The sequence below is a fragment of the Benincasa hispida genome, chromosome 8, assembly GCF_027475165.1.
Source record: "Benincasa hispida cultivar pf3 chromosome 8, pf3_genome.v1.1, whole genome shotgun sequence".
NCBI classification, from domain to species: Eukaryota; Viridiplantae; Streptophyta; class Magnoliopsida; order Cucurbitales; family Cucurbitaceae; genus Benincasa; species Benincasa hispida.
This window is the reverse complement of record NC_143485.1, coordinates 45,862,733-45,881,392: the sequence shown is the minus strand read 5'-3', so window position 1 is coordinate 45,881,392 and position 18,660 is coordinate 45,862,733. Positions and strand designations below refer to the sequence as shown.

At 37.2% G+C, this 18,660-nt stretch overlaps 1 non-coding gene across 1 annotated transcript; it reads left to right on the top strand.

Moving 5' to 3' along the window:
• Positions 1 to 13,558: 13,558 nt before the first annotated feature.
• Positions 13,559 to 13,665, top strand: LOC120069337 (small nucleolar RNA R71). The gene has a single exon (XR_005479510.1). It is a non-coding gene; the product is annotated as a small nucleolar RNA R71 (small nucleolar RNA).
• Positions 13,666 to 18,660: the final 4,995 nt, after the last annotated feature.

Here is an 18,660-nt window from a genome sequence, read left to right as displayed (position 1 = left end):
AGAAACCACGATAGATATAATATATAGGTTCTCTATTTCTTTCTTCCTCCATTATCTATCTCTTTTCTTGTGTTCTTATGTTCATTCTTCTTTTATCTCTATTTTATAAAATGTTATCAACACAATTTTTTACCACTAAAATGTCTATAGAGATTGGAGTTGATTCACTAGAAACATCCACTTGAATTATCTACATATTTTCAAGGTATTTAAAAGTAAAGTTCAAAGAATGTGGATACTCTGTTGTAATCATATATGTGATTTATGTGTTTGAAAATTGATTTATTTAATATTAGATTTTAATATTGATCTAATCAAATTGTAAAACTCATACAAAACTTTATGTGAGTGTTAAAACTAAAATTTTTAGTAGTGGCTTAAAGCATTTGTGACTTTCTTTGTGTTATTTGCAATGTGGGTTTACATCCTTTGTTGGCTAATTTGAGACTTTGCATTTTTTGTTGGCTTATTATAAAATTAAAGAAATTTTTTTTACAACTATTAATTATTTTGTATTTAAGTGAATTAGGCGGTTGTTTTTCTCCAAGTTTCTCAAGCATATTGAATTTGTTTAGACGTATCCTTGTTGAACTCTAAACTTCACTCTTCGAAAATTTATATGTGGATGGGTCTTATCACAATATTTCTACGTTATAATGAATATTTCATGAATTATAGGTAAAAGTTAAATTGTTGAGTAATAAAATTTATGTTTGAGAAACTCAAATAACATTATTTTGAGTGATCCAAAATAGAAAGATATTGAAAATAAAATATTTCTTGACTTTAAATTTTTAGTTAAATATTTTATATGGATATGTCAAATATGCTATATAGTATTATGTGTATGTTTAAAATTGTTGTATAAAATATGTCATTTAGACTAAACTTTATCATAGACTACAAATCATACGTTTTATTTTTAAATATAATTCTTATATTTTAAAGATTTGATTGAGATGCTTTCCAAATCAATTTATATTCTTATATCTTATATAATTGTTATATATGAAAATTTAAATTAGGATATTTGTTTCCTTAATTATATCGCATACTTCTAGATAAGATTTAAGGTTCTTTTAAATAAAGATAAAATTCTCTCATCATAATATTATCTTTTATTTGTTAAGATTCTCCTCTAATAATATTATTTTATCTTTCATATATGAGAGTAAAATTCGAAATTATTTTAAATTTTATTTGCAAAGATTCAAGATATTAAAGATTATTTCTTAAAAGTGAATTTGTTTTAATAAGATTAACAATGCACCTAGATTCATTAATATATTAATTAACTCTTAAATAAAAGATCAATTAGAAATAAAAATTGAATAATAGAACTCAATCTAAGAATTGTTTTGGTTAGGCTGAAGTATTTAAGTTGACCTAAGGGAATATCTGGGAACTAACTTGGGAGTTGAATTAGTCCATTTTCGTTTGCCATACTAGAATTGAAATTTATTTGATTATTGAATATTTAAATTATTCTTATATGAATAAATTTGTGGTATATATATACACATATATATATATGATATATATATAAATATATATATTTGATTGAATTCTTTTATGGCAAAGTTTGAAAGTTATGCATAATAACATTTATTCTTCCTAAAGCTAATTTTGATTTAATACACCTGAAGCATAAATCAATTAGTGTTTATTGTTTTTGTCATGCACCTGTAGTTGCACATATTTTAAATTAATAAATGCTTATAAACTAATAAATGTATATCAAACATATTATGCTCTTGTATTAGCAGTTTGAGAAAGAAAGTTTGAAACATTGTGATTGATATTTATCTAATATCTTTTGAGGTTGAATAAAATATACGAGCAGATGTTTCTATGAAAAACAATGAATTTTAGCCAAATAATATAATATCATTCTCTGAAGTGAATATTCTAATATTTAATTATTGGGTCGAAATCATGTTAATAAAGGAAGAAGTAATTATTCTATTAAAATCACACACTTATATAATGTTTTGAAGAAAAGTTTCATTTTTCAAATGTGTTGCAAAAGAGACAATAATCCTGCACATGTTGTACAATAAGACATAAAATCCTTATTACTAAAAAAGAAATGACGTGTGGAAATAAACTTTGAGAATTTAGTTGAATCTTTTGAAGAGATCATAACTTATCTTTTTAACCCCTAAATATGATATTATATTACAAGTTTCTTACAATCTCCTGAAGAGATTATTATTGTTTTTGAAAACTTATATATGAGATATTTGGAATTCGTTTAAATCTCTTGAAGAGAATAAGAATAAATAATATTTATGTTTTGCATATAGTACATCTATGCATGTTATAATTAAAAGTAGACAATATGTTTTCAAAAATTCAAATGCTTGAAACAAAGAATCAAATATGATATTAAGTCCTTTAGACTTGATTAAATATTTTGAAAAAGAAAACAATATTTTGTTAGATGAGCAAAATTGACAATTTATATACTTTATCCTTGTGTAAATCAAAGAGAAATTTAGTAAATTTGGAAGGTATATGTTATAGTAGATATAATTTAGAAAGATTGATAATAAGAATAATATATGGTACTTATATATTATATCTATTGTCTTCTATAGGAAGTGCATATAGAGAAGTTATGTTTTTCCTTCTAAATTGTATTCACACATATTTGTGTAGTTGAAATATATGCAACAATCAATACAATAAATCTGGTCTTTGGTGTCGGTTGAAAAAACTAAATACGAATATATAATATCGATCTCTTAAAAAAATAATGATCTTTAATGTCGATTTTAAACCGACGATAGAGATGAGGTAACAATATCTGTCTCAAATCGACATTTAAAATCCTCTCTAAATTTTTTAATTTCCAATTGAATTTTTTTTGTAAACCCATCTTTCTCTCTCACACAACTCTTGCTCCTTTCTCTCTCAACCTTCACCATCTAATATCAGTATTGGTTTGACTTCACACCTCACTTTCATTGACAATTATCAGTTATCAGTATCATTCTAATATCAAGAATTTCAGACTCATTTATTCAAGTAAAACCCAAAAATAGAGAGAGATTAGCCGAGAGAGATTTTGACAATCAAGGCAAATGCAAACAATAGAGAGTCTGTTAACTATAGGTCTGATTTAATTCAGAAACGAGAAGCCCATTCTGATAGGTTTTGGTCCAAGAGATAAAAATGAATGATAGTTATAAAGCCATGTTTCCTCTCTTAAACATGTGGTGTAAAACTTGAGTAATTTATCTGTGATGTCATGGTCTGAAGTGACGAAAGAAAAGAAAAACTTCTCTTCCCTTTCTCTCAGCTCTCTCTATTTCAAAAAACCCTTTTCTCTCCCATTCTCTTTTGTAACATATCAGATGAGTTTCAATGTCTTAAAATCCATGATGAATCAAGCATGCAACGCAAGATCTGAGTAGAGAAGAAGAAAAGGAACAAAAATAAGTATAGTGGTTCGGTTTTCACCTACATCCATTGTTGAAGCTCATCAGAGAGTTAACCTTTATTCTCAAGAAGAAGATAAGTTTCTTTTTCCTTCTTACAGTTTTTTCTCAATTGTATTTCACTCATTTACATATAGAGCTAATTATTTGAAGAAGAGTGTTTACAAGAAGGTTAATCTGTTTTAACTAATTTCTGTTTATTTTTCTGTTTTAGAGGCAACGGTAATAGACAGTGGGAAGCTCCAGTTTGGCTCACCTTAACAGATCTCCACCTTGAGACAAAATGGTCTCTGATGCTTCTTCTTCTTCAGGTATTTTATTTTCCAACTTGATCTACTACATTGAGTAGATTCAAACAGTGTTCGAACTTGGATTTTGCTATTGATTTTGTAAAAAAAATCTACTGCATTCTCTTCTGAACTGACCTTTGTTATTGCTACTGTGCCCTTTTCAATTATGTCTCTAACAAAATGAAGTTTTACATCTATGTGTTTGGATCTACCATGAAATTGCTGATTTTTAGTTAGGTGAATTATGCTTTGGTTATCACAATGTAGCTCCACTTGTGGTTGTTCATAGCCTAGCTCAATAGTTAACCCTTGTAGCCATAGGGCTTCTTTAACAGCCTCTGAAGTACCTATAAACTCTGCTTCGGTGGTTGAGAGGGCAACCACTAATCGCAAATTAGACTTCCAACTGATCACATTGCCTCCAAATAGGAAGGTAAACCCTGAAAGAGACCTTCTTCTGTCTAGGTCACTTGCAAAATCTGAGTCCACATAGCCTTTAAGTACCAGCTTAGTGGAATTAGGGGATTTATAGAGTAAGCCTTTATAAATGCTTCCAACTAGATAATGAAAGACCCATTTAGTTGCTTCCCAATGGGCTTTCCCTGGATTGCTCATGTATCTACTGATTAAGCTTGAGCTGTGAACTAAGTCTGGTCTTGTATAGACCATTAAGTACATTAAACTACCTGTAGCACTTGAGTAGGGTACTTTCTTCATTTTCTGAATATCTCCTTCAAGTTTAAGAGAATCTTTAGCAGATAGCTTGAAATGTTGTGCTAGGGTTGTGCCAACTGCTTTAGCATTCAACATGTTGAATTTAGTTAGAATTCTTTTGGTGTAGTCACTTTGGGAGACAAATAGTTCACTCTAGGATCTTTTTCTTTCAATGACCATACCAAGAATTCTTTTAGCTGGTCCTAGGCCTTTCATCTCGAATTCAGAACTTAGTTGTTCTTTAATCTGATTTACTTCTCCAACATTTCTCCCTACAATGAGCATATCATCAACATAAAGTAGTAAATAGACTAGGCTTCCATCTTTAGCTTTTCTAAAGAATACACAAGCATCATACTGACTTCTGGTGAAGTTGATCTTCTTCATGTAATCATGAAAACATTTATACCAATATCTAGGGGCTTGCTTGAGGCCGTATAATGATTTATCCAGTTTACACACTAGACTTTCTTTGCCCTCAACTTCAAAGCCCATAAGTTGATCCATGTAGATTTCTTCATCTAATTTTCCATGTAGGAAACCTGTAGCCACATCCATCTGTTCAAGTTCATAGTTTTCACAAGCCACTATTGAAAGTAGCAATCTGATTGAAGTGTGTTTAACCACTGGGGGAGAAAATTTCAGTGTAGTCTAAACCTTCCTTCTGCTTAAAGCCCTTGGCAACAAGCCTGACTTCAAATTTTATCCTCTTTGAGTTGTTATCAACTAGTTTTCTCTTAAAAATCCATTTACAAGGGATGGATTTTTTATTTGGAAGAAGAGGCATTAAGATCCAAGTGTTATTCTTCTTTAAAGAAGTCATTTCAGCTTCTATGGCTTGCAACCACTTATTCTTTTCTTTGCTTGACATTGCTTTTTCAAAGTTCTAAGGTTCTTCATCAAGAATTCTTTCTGCAATGTTAGCAAAGTCTAATATAAAGTCAGTATTTGAATATCTAGCCGATAACCTGATTTATCTTCTTCTTCTATCTCTTGTTAGTGAGTAATCTGTTAGGTTCTCTGGTAGAGAACTTTGATCTTGTGTTGTCTATTCACTTGTTTCAGTTTCAAGGTCTGAGGGTTTAGGTCATCACTTTCTGTTGAGACATTTTTTATTTTGGGCAATAGCTCTACCTTAAAAGTGGTGGGATTCTTATTTAACACTTCTTCAGTCAGCTGTTTTTCATTTTCCAACACTGTAAATGTAATACCCCGATTTATTTTGTAATTAAGCTTTAATTTATGTTGGACTACTTGGATAAATCGGAATCTGAGATTTATGTATTTGGCTAAGTTAAGATACAATTGAATTATTTGAAATTAATTAAGCTTTATTTTAGGCTTGTGATGCGTTATTTTATGCGATGAAATAATGGTAGGGATTGCGTTGATGGAAAATGCATTGAGCATGAAGGTTTTCTCAGTAAGATCTAAGTATAAACCCTACTGAGTTGCCTGGTAAGCCCAGGGTCGAACTTAGGGACTAAGGAAAAAAATATGCGGTGGTAATTTTTAGATCATTTTGCGATAACAATAAATCAAAGAGTTGGTTAGGTTGTTGTTTACAGTATAAAATGTATGCGGCAGAGTTAAGAAAAAAGTTAATATTATGAAAGATACGATAAATATGCGGGGGAACGAGTTGAGAAAATGTTTAGCTAACACTTCCTAGGATTGCGTTCATGTTATGCGATCATGCTACACACATACAACATCAAATCATCTTTCAACGCAAATGCTACGGCTTCTAGTTTTAGAACGCATGTGATATATGCGATGATTTCTACAGGACTTACACATAAGCCTCTATTCTTATCTATGTGATGACGATTGACACACACACATACAAGGTGATCGCATAATACCATACCCTATCTCTAGGGTGCATGCGATGCATGTTGACAAACAGAGCTTATCTCTAAGTTTCTATCTCTTGCTTATGCAGATCTAATCTTGCTCTCTCGAGTCTAGATTTCAACCCAGCTCTCTCAAATCTTAGGTTCTTTCTTTAGACTCTCTCTCGGGTAGCTCTTAAGGGGTGATGGACACAACATAAGACAAGATGATCGCATGCGATGAAAATTCTAGGTCATGTTAGCTACGTACTTCTCAACCCATTCGATAGATTTAGCTACTCATGCGTGTTTTAAAGAGAGTGAATAGATGTATATAAGCAAGTTCCATTTTATAGATATATAATCGAAATACAGAATGACAATGCAGAATAAGAATAAAGAGCCTGGTAGAAATTTCTTGCTTCCCAAGGCTTTTACACTGTTCTTCTCTACTCTGCTCAAAAGATATTCTTGCTCTCGCAAGAGTCGACCCTCTCTCTATTTTTCTACGCTCCCTGGCACTCTCTCGAGCTGACCAGGGCGATCTTCCGGAGTCTCTTCCCTTCTCTCGCTTTGCCTTCTAAGTATAAGAAACTAAGAACAAGGCTAAGTATCGTCTAAATGGTGAACTCTCAAAACTGGCTAGCTGGTTGAACTCTTTCACTGAAGGTGGCCTTCGGTATTTATAGAGCTTTGGGGTGAAAGGCCTCTTCTCTCTTATGATTGCACTGATGGGATGGCATTAATTATCTGTCTGATGCGCCGAATATTTGTCATCGAAAAGTTGGGTGTACTTACTACAGTAGGTCGTTAATGACTAGTCAACTTAATTCGGAATCGACCATCATCAGTTTTTTGTCCCATCGTGATTTATTATGTTTTTTTACCTAGATGCGCCCACCATGATGCATCGACTCTATGTGGCAACCTTCTTGAGCAAATATTCGCGAGCGCAAATTATCGCATAGCCTTGCGTCAACGCAATCTCTTAATGCGCTTGGACGTTAATTTCTTTGGATCGCATTTTTGCCTTGCGTCAACGCATTTTCTGCACAAAAGTACATAAGTTAGCTATTTTAATACGATGGACGCATGCGATCGCAATGTTGTGAACTTAATGCTTTTGGATGCAATATTGTATATTTTCTCATCGCAATCCTACATTGTTTTATAACTTTGCGCTATAATAATGTGCATTTCTGCCCGTTATCACACCCCCAAATTTAAACAATGCTTGTCCTCAAACATAAGCTAAAGATTTTCTTTAGAAAATCGACCGCCTTCTCTTTCCTAGATTTCTCGAGGATGCCTTATTCAAATCCTATGCACCAAAATTTCCTTAATTTTTATCTAGGTCTCTTCTTAAAACATTTCTAAAATTTAGGGACTGCAAGTTTAACCTTCAAAAAGACTTTACCAGATTCCAAGACATCGCATGATTTATTTCATAAAAAAAAAAAAAAAAATCACTGGGGTATTTTCAAATGATTTTTATCCTTGCATTTTTTAGACTTTTTTTTTTTATGACCTTGTGCTGATCCAAGTGTCTAGCCTTCGTTTTGGCTTTCCCCCACATATGTCATGCGGACATCCAACTACGAGCAAGATGCTCTTTCTCAGTCTAAACTCATACCTATTTGGAAGCGGAGTTGAAATCATTTATTTATGCGTTGATCACGATTCCTACCTTCGTTTTGGCTTGCCCCCACAGGTGTCATGCTGACATCCAACTACAAGTAGGATCCGATCGCAACGTTATGATTTTTTTTGTAAGCTAAAAATAGCAAGGTTGAAAATGAATACTGCGCCCCAAAATTTAAAATGCGGCAATGTCCTCATTGCTAAAGGATTGAAAGAAGTCATGCGATACTCTTAAGAAGTTTCGTAAAGGGTCAGTTTGAAAGAAAACTAGCAGACCACTAACTTCTAGAAATATTTCATGAGGTGGCTGTCCTAAAATTAAGTTGACTCTAGTGTATACGAAAAAAAATAGAAGCATGCATTTCATCATTGAAATCATAATTGGCAAAGAGAAATAATGTGGTGACTTACTAAATTAATCAATGTTAAATGATTGTGCCAACCAAAGAGGATTCGGTGATAAAATTTTCAAAATTAAAATGTGATGCGATAGTGCAAAATTTGGAATAAAGTCAAGGAAAGATACAACCCCCAAATTTGTGTTGTCACCTGCATTATTTGTGGACGCATCCTGCTTTGTGGTGATCTGTTTTCTTTTGATTGCAGTGACAAAATAAAGTAGTTGCGTCTTCGTGTAGCGCATTCGCAATCGTTCACCTCGATCGTTGCAAAAAAATATTGAGCGGGTCAAATAATAATAAAACAAAGTTAACAAAACCTCTTTTTATTATTTTTTTTATTTTTTTTAAGCAATCAGATAGCGAAATGACAATACTAAAAGGGAATAGAGATAAGTTCATGAATTCAGGATTTCAACGGATACTTCACAAAACTTGCGTCCCTGATGAATTTGAATTGCATAATTGTGCAGGGACCGCCCACTTCTTTTTCATTCAGAGTTTCTCAGGTATATGGAGGCGACCTTGTGATGCCAGTCTTCTCCGCGATATATTTTCACTCGTTGTCCATTAACTTTGAATATGTTGGTTCCGTTGTCATTGGATAACTCGATCGCACCATGCGGGAATACCTCTCTGACTATGAAGGGTCCGGACCAACGTGACTTTAATTTCCCAGAGAAGAGTCGTAGCCGTGAATTAAATAGTAAGACCCTTTGCCCGACTTGGAGATTCTCTCCGCATAATTGTTTATCGTGCCAGTGCTTTGCACGATCTTTGTAGATCTTTGCATTCTCGTATGCGTGAGTTCTCCATTCCTCCACCTCGACCAATTGGATTTTTCTTGCTTCCCTTGCTGCCTTTAAGTCGAAGTTAAGCTTTTTCACCGCCCACAGTGCTTTGTGCTCCAACTCAAGTGGTAAATTACATGCTTTACCAAACACAAACGCATACGAAAACATGCCTATAGGTGTCTTATAGGCGGTCTTGTATGCCCACAGCGCATCGTCCAGCTTTGTTGCCTAATATTTTCGCGAAGGTTTTATCACCTTCTCCAATATCAGCTTGATTTCCCGGTTGGACACTTCAGCCTGACCATTCGTCTATGGATGGTATGCGATGGCCACTTTATGGAGGATATTATATTTGCGCAACAATTCTTTGACAGTGTTATTGACAAAGTGGGTGCCTTCATCACTTATTATGGCACGTGAAGTGCCAAAACGAGTGAAAATATTTTTCTTCAGGAATTTGGAGACTACAGCCGCATCACTTGCGGCGCATGCTATTGCTTCTACCCACTTGGAAAGGTAGTCAACGACTAACAGGATATACTTGTGACCATTTGATGGTGGGAATGGTCCCATGAAATCAATGCCCCAGACGTCGAACAATTCCAGTTCTAAAATGATGTTCATGGGCATCACATGTTTCAATGAAATATTACCTGTGCGTTGGCACCGGTCACACTTCATCGCGTAATCTCTTGCATCCTTGAATAGTGTTGCCCAATAATACTCACTTTGTAATACTTCCACTGTTGTGCGCTGGCCTCCAAAGTGCCCACCATATGGCGAATCATGACATTGTAATAATATGCGTTAGTGAGCAGCATCTAGTACACATAATCGCAAAATCTGGTCTGACCCCCTCTTATACATATTTGGCTCATCCCAATAATAAGATCTGTATTCATGTCTGAGCCGCCTCTTTTGGTGGTTGGTATAATCTTCGGGAAATTGCTCGCAAACCAGATAATTTACCATGTCTGCGTACCATGGCAATTCTTCAATATGAAATAGCTGCTTGTCTGGGAATGTTGCGCTCACTTCTAACTGATTACGGTCAACCTTTGGATTTTCTAATCTGAATAAATGATCCGCAACTTGGTTCTCCATCCTCTTGCGATCGATGATTTCCATATCGAATTCCTGGAGGAAGAGAACCCATCTAATCAACCTCGGCTTCGCATCTTTCTTTGTCATCAAATATTTTATCATTGAGTGGTCAGTGTGGATAAGTATTTTCGTTCCCAGCAAATATGCTCTGAATTTCTCCAACGCAAATATCACCGCAAGCAATTCTTTTTCTTTGGTGGTGTAGTTTGTTTGAGCAGGATTCAAAGTCTTACTCGCATATGCGATAGGATGTAGCATTGTTTTTCTCTTATGCACCAGCACTGCTCCCATCGCATAACCGCTTGCATCGCACATTAATTCATAGGGCAGTGTCCAATCTGGTGCGATCAACACAGGCGCGATCGTTAATGCGTTCTTCAAAATCATGAATGCGTTGAGGCATTGGTCATCAAAGTCAAACTTTCTATCTGCCTCCATCAATGCACTCAGTGGTTGTGCAATCTTTGAAAAGTCTTTGACAAAACGTTTATAAAATCCAGCATGTCCCAAGAAGTTCCTGACAACCTTTACACTCATTGGAGGTGGGAGAGCTCCTAACAGGCTTTACACTCGTTGGAGGTAGGAGCTTTTCAATCGCTTCAATTTTTGCCTTGTCCACCTCCAACCCATCCGTGGAGACCTTGTGCCCAAGGTCAATGCCTTCCTTCACCATGAAATGACATTTTCCCAATTAAGCACGAGGTTCGTCTCCCCACATTTTTTCAATATCTTTTCCAAGTTGTTAAGACAGAATTCGTATGTTTGCCCATACACAGAGAAGCCGTCCATGAATATTTTTACAGAGTCTTCGAGATAATCCGAAAAGATGGCCATCATACACCTTTGGAATGTACTCGGCGTATTGCAGAGGCCGAACGGCATGCGTCGAAACACAAATGTTCCATATGGGCAGGTGAATGTGGTTTTTTCTTGATCTTCAAGTGCGTTCATGATCTGGTTATAGCCGGCATACCCATCCAAGAAGCAATAGAAGTCATTTCTAGCTAGATGATCCAGCATTTGGTCAATAAAAGGTAAAGGGAAATGATCCTTATTTGTTGCCGCATTTATTTTGCGGTAGTCCATGCAAATTCGCCGTCTGGTGACGGTTCTTTGCGGTACAGCTCATTATTTGCGTTAGAGACTACCGTCATCCCCTCTTTCTTCGACATGCATTGCCCGAGGCTGACCCACGTGTTGTCTGCTTTTGGATAGATGATTCCCACGTCTAACCACTTGATTATCTTCTTCTTTACGACCTCCTTCATCGTAGGGTTTAATCTACGCTCATGTTCGATCGATCCTTTATGATCCTCTTCGAGACGAATCCTATGCATACAGTATGCGGAGCTGATTCTTCTAATGTCTGCGAGCGTCCAGCCGATTGCTTTTACATACTTTCTTAGAATGCTCAGTAGCGCATTTTCTTGGTCTTCATTAAGTGCAGAGGAAATGATTACTGGTAGCTTTTCATTCTTCCCCAAAAACGCATACTTCAGGTGGTTAGGAAGGGTCTTCAGCTCTATTGTTGGTGATTGTTCTAAGGACGGTTTTGTTGTTTTTCTTTCTTTATTCACTGTCGGCTTATCTTCTTAGGATGCGATGATCTCATCTTCCTTGTTTTTTTTTTCTGTGATTGCATTTCATGCTACAATGGATGCGATCGCATCCTCATCTTCATTTTCATTTTCAGGCTTCTCTTCGTCATTTAAACTTTGTTCATCGTCGGATTTATTAAGGTCTTCTTCATTAGGATATTTCATGGCTCAAATAATGTCAAACCTGAACTTCTGTCCATTGACACTCAAGGTGATCTCCCTTTGTGCACATCAATCTGAGCACGACCGGTTGATAAAAATGGTCACCCCAGGATGATGGGCACATCCTTGTCGGCTTCGTAGTCCAGGATGATGAAGTCTGTCGGTAATATAAATTTGTCGATTGTAACCAGCACATCTTTCACCTTCCCCTCTAGATGCACAAAAGATCTATCTGCTAATTGGAGAGTTACCGTCATAGGCGTAAGTTGCCCCACATTCAACTGCTTGAAAATTGTCAAGGGCATCAAGTTAATGCTGGCCCTAAGATCGCATAGCGCTTGCCCAATGTATAATCCTCTAGCAAGGTATAGTGAAACTCCCAGGGTCCCTCATTTTCGGTGGGATTATAGATTTTGAACTCTGCATCAAAGCCACCATGGCGAACTTACGAGTGCCTCTCTTCTTTGTCACCATATCCTTTAGAAACTTCACATATGCAGGCATCTTCTCAATTGCTTCAGTGAACGGAATATTAATATGCAACTATTTTAACATAGTCATGAAGCGTTGATACTGTACCTCCTCATTTTTCTTCTTTCTGAGTCTCTGTGGGAATAGTGGCAGCTGTATTCTTACGGTCTCTAGTTCTTTTGGCTCCGAGATGGACGAAATCTCTGGCTCCATTGCCTATTTTTCTCCTGTTTCTTCTCGAGTCAACACAGTCTCTGGTTCCAGCTCAATTGGAGCAGTCTGGCTAGGCTCCTTCTTCTCCCCCGCCACAGTCTTTCCACTATGCAATGTAACAACTTGACATTGTTCTTTACCCATACCCCCTGGGTTGCGTGGCAGTTCCGTTGAACTCGACGGGGCCCCTTGCAGTCTGTTCTTAAGTTCGCCCGCAATCTGGCCTATCTGAAGTTCTAGGTTATGGATAGACATCGCTTGGTTTTGAAGCACCGTTTCGTTCTTTTCAATGTATGCTTCAACAAAGTTTCCAAAGTGGAAGATTGTGGTGCCTACGAACTGCCGGCTTGATTACTCGTTTGATCGTTGGTTAGCGGGAAAAATCCGAGTGGCCCTTCTTTTTGGTCCACAGATTGAAAATTTTGCTGTTGATTTTTTCACGCAAAGTTGGGGTGGGTTCTCCACCCAGTGTTGTACGTGTTAGAGAACGGATTATTCTTCACAAAAATAAATTGACTGTGGGTTTTGCGGGCATTCCTCCATTGCGTGTCCTTCACCGCAAGTAGCACACCTTGCGGTCGTCTGGTTAATTGCATTCACTTGCCCACTATGTGTTGTTGGGCTGTTGATTGCGATTCCCTGTATTAAGTTCATCATCGCAATCATTTGACTCTGAAGGGATGTGATGGCACCATTGTTCGCATCACTGTCCTTGATTCTCAATCTTTGATCGCTTTCTCTTCAATCTTCATGATTTTTAGAAATACGATCAAGGATATTCTTGGTCTCATCATAAGTTTTATCTAGCAGACCTCCAGCTGCTACTGTATTGGCAGCGGTCTCCGATGCAGGGTTTAATCCTTCTTAAAAAATCTCCATCTGTAAGCAGTCTGGTAAACTGTTATGCGAGCAATCTCTTACAAGCCTCTTAAACCTCACCCACGCGTCACTGAGCGATTCATCAGTATCCTGTTCAAAATTGGTTATCAACTTCCTTTTTCTGGCATTCTCCATCAGAGGGAAGTACTTCTTCATAAATTTCTTTACTACTTGCTTCCATGATGTAATCTCCCCTGGCTCGAGAGAATAAGCCCATTTTCGTGCCTGGTCACACAACGAAAATGGAAACAAAGTTAGTCGAACCTCTTCAGTGAAGATTTTAGGGAACACAAAAGTGTTGCAGATCTCGATGAAACTCTAGAGGTGGGCGTGCGGATCCTTGCCACGCCTACCACTAAACTGTCTAGCAGTTTGGATCATCCGTAGTATCACCGGTTTCATTTCGAATCTCGATCCGTCAAGAGCGGGCCTCATGATTCTTGGGGAGAAATTTTAGAGGTTGGGCAATGCATAGTCCCGAATCAGCCTATTGCGGTCGTTCGCCATTAGGATTGGATTCGCCATGACATTATTTTCATTTGGTGCTCTGTTTCTTGGTTGTTCCGCCATGTTATCTTTCTCTTGTTTTTGGGGGCTATCTCTCAATCTTCATCGGAACGGTCTTTCAATCTCTGGGTCATAATTCGCCAGAGATTGAAAGCTGCAAAGAAAATAAAAAAATTATTGTTAGCACACTGTATTGCTGAAGTCCCCGACAACGGTGTCAAAAACTTGATGCGTTATTTTATGCGATGAAATAATGATAGGGATTGCGTTGATGGAAAATGCGTTGAGCATGCAAGTTTTCTCAATAAGATCCAAGTATAAACCCTACCGAGTTGCCTAGTAAGCCCAGGGTCGAACTCAGGGACTAAGGAAAACAATATGCAGTGGTAATTTTTAGATTACTTTGTGTAACAATAAATCAAAGAGTTGGTTGGGTTGCTGTTTACAGTATAAAATGTATACGATTGAGCTAAGAAAAGAGTTAATATTACGAAAGATGCGATAAATATGCGGGGGAATGGGTTGAGAAAGGGTTTAGCTAACACTTCCTAGGATTGCGTTCATGTTATGCGATCATGCTACACACATACAACAGAAAATCATCTTTCAACGCAAATGCTATGGCTTCTAGTTTTAAAATGCATTCGATATATGCGATGATGTCTATAGAACTTACACATAAGCCTCAATTCTTGTTTATGCGATGACGATTGACACACACACATACAAGGTGACCACATAATACCATAACTTGTCTCTAGGGTGCATGCGATGCATGTTGACAAACAGAGCTTATCTTTAAGTCTCTATCTCTTGCTTATGTAGATCTAATCTTGCTCTCTCGAGTTGAACTTCTAACCTAGCTATCTCAAGTCTTAGGTTCTTTCTTTAGACTCTCTCTCGGGTAGCTCTAAAGGAGTGATGGATGCAACATAAGGCAAGATGATCGCATGCGATGAAAATCCTAGGTCATGTTAGCTACGTACTTCTCAACCCATTCGATAGATTTAACTACTCGTGCGTGTTTTAAAGAGAGTGAATAGATGTAGATAAGCAAGTTCCATTTTATAGATATATAATCAAAATACAGAATGACAATGCAGAATAAGAATAAAGAGCCTGGTAGCAATTTCTTGCTTCCTAAGGCTTTTACACTATTCTTCTCTACTATGCTCAAAAGATATTCTTGCTCTCGCAAAAGTCGGCCCTCTCTCTGATTTTCCATGCTCCCTGGCACTTTCTCGAGCTGACCAGGGCGATCTTCCGACGTTTCTTCCCTTCTCCCGCTCTGCCTTCTAGGTATAAGAAACTAAGAACAAGGCTAAGTATCGTCTAAATGGTGAACTCTCAAAACTGGCTAACTGGCTGAACTCTTTCACTGAAGGTGGCCTTCGGTATTTATAGAGCTTCAGGGTGAAAGGCTTCTTCTCTCTTATGATTGCACTGATGGGATGACATTAATTCTCTGTCTGATGCGCCGAATATTTGTCACCAAAAAGTTGAGTGTACTTGCTATAGTAGGTCATTACGGTTTGTCAACTTAATTCGGAATCGACCATAATTAGCTTTCTGTCCCGTCGTGATTTATTACGTTTTTCACCCAGATGTGCCCACCATGATGCCCCGACCCTATGCGGAAACCTTCTTGAGCAGATATTCACGAGCGAAAATGATCTCATAGCCTTGTGTCAACGCAATCTTTTAATGCGCTCGGATGTTAATTTCTTTGGATCGCAATTCCACCTTACGTCAATGCATTTTCTGCACAAAAATACATAAGTTAGCTATTTTAATGCAATGGACACATGCAATCACAATGTTGTGAACTTATAGCTTTTGGATGCAATATTGTATATTTTTATCATCGCAATCCTACATTGTTTTATAACTTTGCGCTGTAATAACATGCATTTTTGCCCGTTATCAGCTTGCAATGGAGATTTGATTATTTATGGAGTTAATTGTATTTGTTTTGTTGGAAGATTTAAAATATTTTGGAAAAGGGGTGTGGGATTTGGAATTTAATAGCGAAAAGGAAAGAGGGTTGATTATTATTTATTGGCATAAGTAGGTAAAAAAAAAAAAAAGAAAAAGAAAAGAAAAGTGAAGCCCCCCTCCCCCTGTGATCTCCTTGCCTCGCTTGCCAAAAACCCTAGCTCTAGTCACCACGAAGTTCAACGCCTCTCGCTGCTGCGAGCTTTGACACTTCCAGCCGCCTTCGAGTCGCTGTACACCAGAGTCGGTAGCCACGCCACTTATCCTTCGTGCGAACTAGAGTCGAGCCATCCCACACTAATAGCCCCTTGTCCATGCTGTTCGCGAGACTCGACTGTGCAGGTTGTCAGCCTCGCCGTCTGTCAATTGAAGCCTACACGTGCTTCTCCGCCAGCAGTTCGCGCCGCCGCTCACCCCTTCGCCAGTCGCCGCCGTCTGCTAGATCTGAGGCCGCCGCTCGACGCCTGTCGTTGCCTGCTGCTATGAATTGTTATGTTATGCCAGAATTTTGGAGTTAAGGGAAGTTCATAATGGATTTTGACAATGAGTTTTAGATATCTTGGATGCCCATTAAGTTTTGATATCGTTTGGATGACGTTCAGTGCAATCAGAGTTTGGATTGAAGATTGGGTCACTCCGAGTTGTCCAACATTACAAGGATTGATTTTTGGAGGATTTTGGTAAGTTTTATGGTGTTTTATGAGTTTTCTTGAAAGGTCTTGATTACTCATTTAGTTTGGCTTGAATTTATTGTTACCCATAATGTTTTGGATGCATGATTTTAGACTGTGGTCGCTAAATTTTATTTGCCAATGTATGTTTTAGGATTGATTCAATTTTTCCAAAGGTTTTAAGGAAGATTAATTTCGTGGACTAATATTCGTGATCAAATTTGAGGTACGTGATGAGTATTATGAGCATGTTTGAACTTCCATGTTATGATATGATCTGTGCGGTAGAAACAATACTCAGATTATGTATGTGATGCATGATTAGACCAATAGGGTAGTTTACCATCTTGCTTTGATGCATGTTATATTTCAAAGGACCGATAGGTCTAGTTTCATTTTGACAGTGTGCCTTCGGGCCGCTAGACATGCGTGAATCGACAGGTTCACTTCATATTATTTTTCCATGTTTGACGGTGTGCCATCAGGCCACTAGACATGTAAGTCAAAGCGAGACAATACGTCCTTTGGTTTCTCTTCATTATTTGAAACAGTTGTAGTTGTTTGAGCCACGAGCCCAACATTTTCTACTTGTGGATGCATAGCCTGATCCCAGTAATAGGATCAGTTACTGAGTATTTTATACTCAACCTTTATCTTTGTATGTTTTTCAAGTAAGGGAAAGGATACTCGAGCGACTGACAAAAGGAATCCATGACAGTGCCAAAGGAACTAGAAACGCTTCCGCATTTGAACCTTTATGTCTTCTCATGTTTTTTTTTTCTTTTCTATTATTTTATTTATTTATTTATTTATTTCATGTTAAAGGGTACCCTAAGTCAAATGATTTGAAATATTGAGTTAAAGTCAAAATAGTTTCTTTGTATACTTATTGTGAAACCCAGATTTCCCATTTTTCCTACTTAAGTCGGTGATGAAGGGATTAACTATGTGAAAGTTAAATCCTATGTTGAAGAAAAAGGAAATTTCTAAGTGTTGAATAGATTTTCCTTGAGTAGCTTTGAGTTAAGCTTAAATCCCTGAAAATTGACTAAGTGTTGGACTAGGCATTGCTATACATTGGCCACAAGATCTTGGAAAGAGTACTTAGGCAAAGAGAAAATTTGAAAATTTGGCTAAGTATAGAATCTTGTGTGGGATACGTTGGAAGGAGGGAAAATTTGGAAATTTGGCTAAGTATAGAATGTTATGTGGGATGCGTTGGAAGGAGAGAAATTTTGGAAATTTGGCTAAGTATAGAATGTTGTGTTGATGCGTTGGAAGGGACCAATGCATTGGAAGAAGTTGTGTTGATGCGTTGGAAGGGACCAATGCATTGGAAGAAGTTGTGTTGATGCGTTGGAAGGGACCAATGCGTTGGAAGTTGTGTTGATGCGTTGGAAGGGACCAATGTGTTGGAAGAAGTTGTGTTGATGCGTTGGAAGGGACCAATGCATTGGAAGAAGTTGTGTTGATGCGTTGGAAGGGACCAATGCATTGGAAGAAGTTGTGTTGATGCATTGGAAGGGACCAATGCATTGGAATAAGTTGTGTTAATGCGTTGGAAGGGTTGTTGGTGATGGCATGCGGCTGAAGGAAGGAAAATGGAAGTGATATGTTGAACATTCAAGAGTTTGTGGACGCATATGAAGAATGAACTCATGAAGGATGTCATTCGAACATATGGCTTGTTAGGAAGATTTCTGAAGCCTTAAGTAAAAGAGGTGGTAGCATAAGAAGACATAAAAAGTTAAGGGCCATGCGTTGGTGAAAGGAGAAGAAGACACATTGGGTTGTGCTGATGCAAGATTGCGTTGATGGTGTAAGGAAGAGACATTTGGTCATGCGGTCAAGTAGAAGGTGTCGGCCATGGAGCAATCTTGGACGCCTATAAATAGAACCAAAGACTTCATTCTTCAGATCACAACTCAAAATACATAAAGAAGAG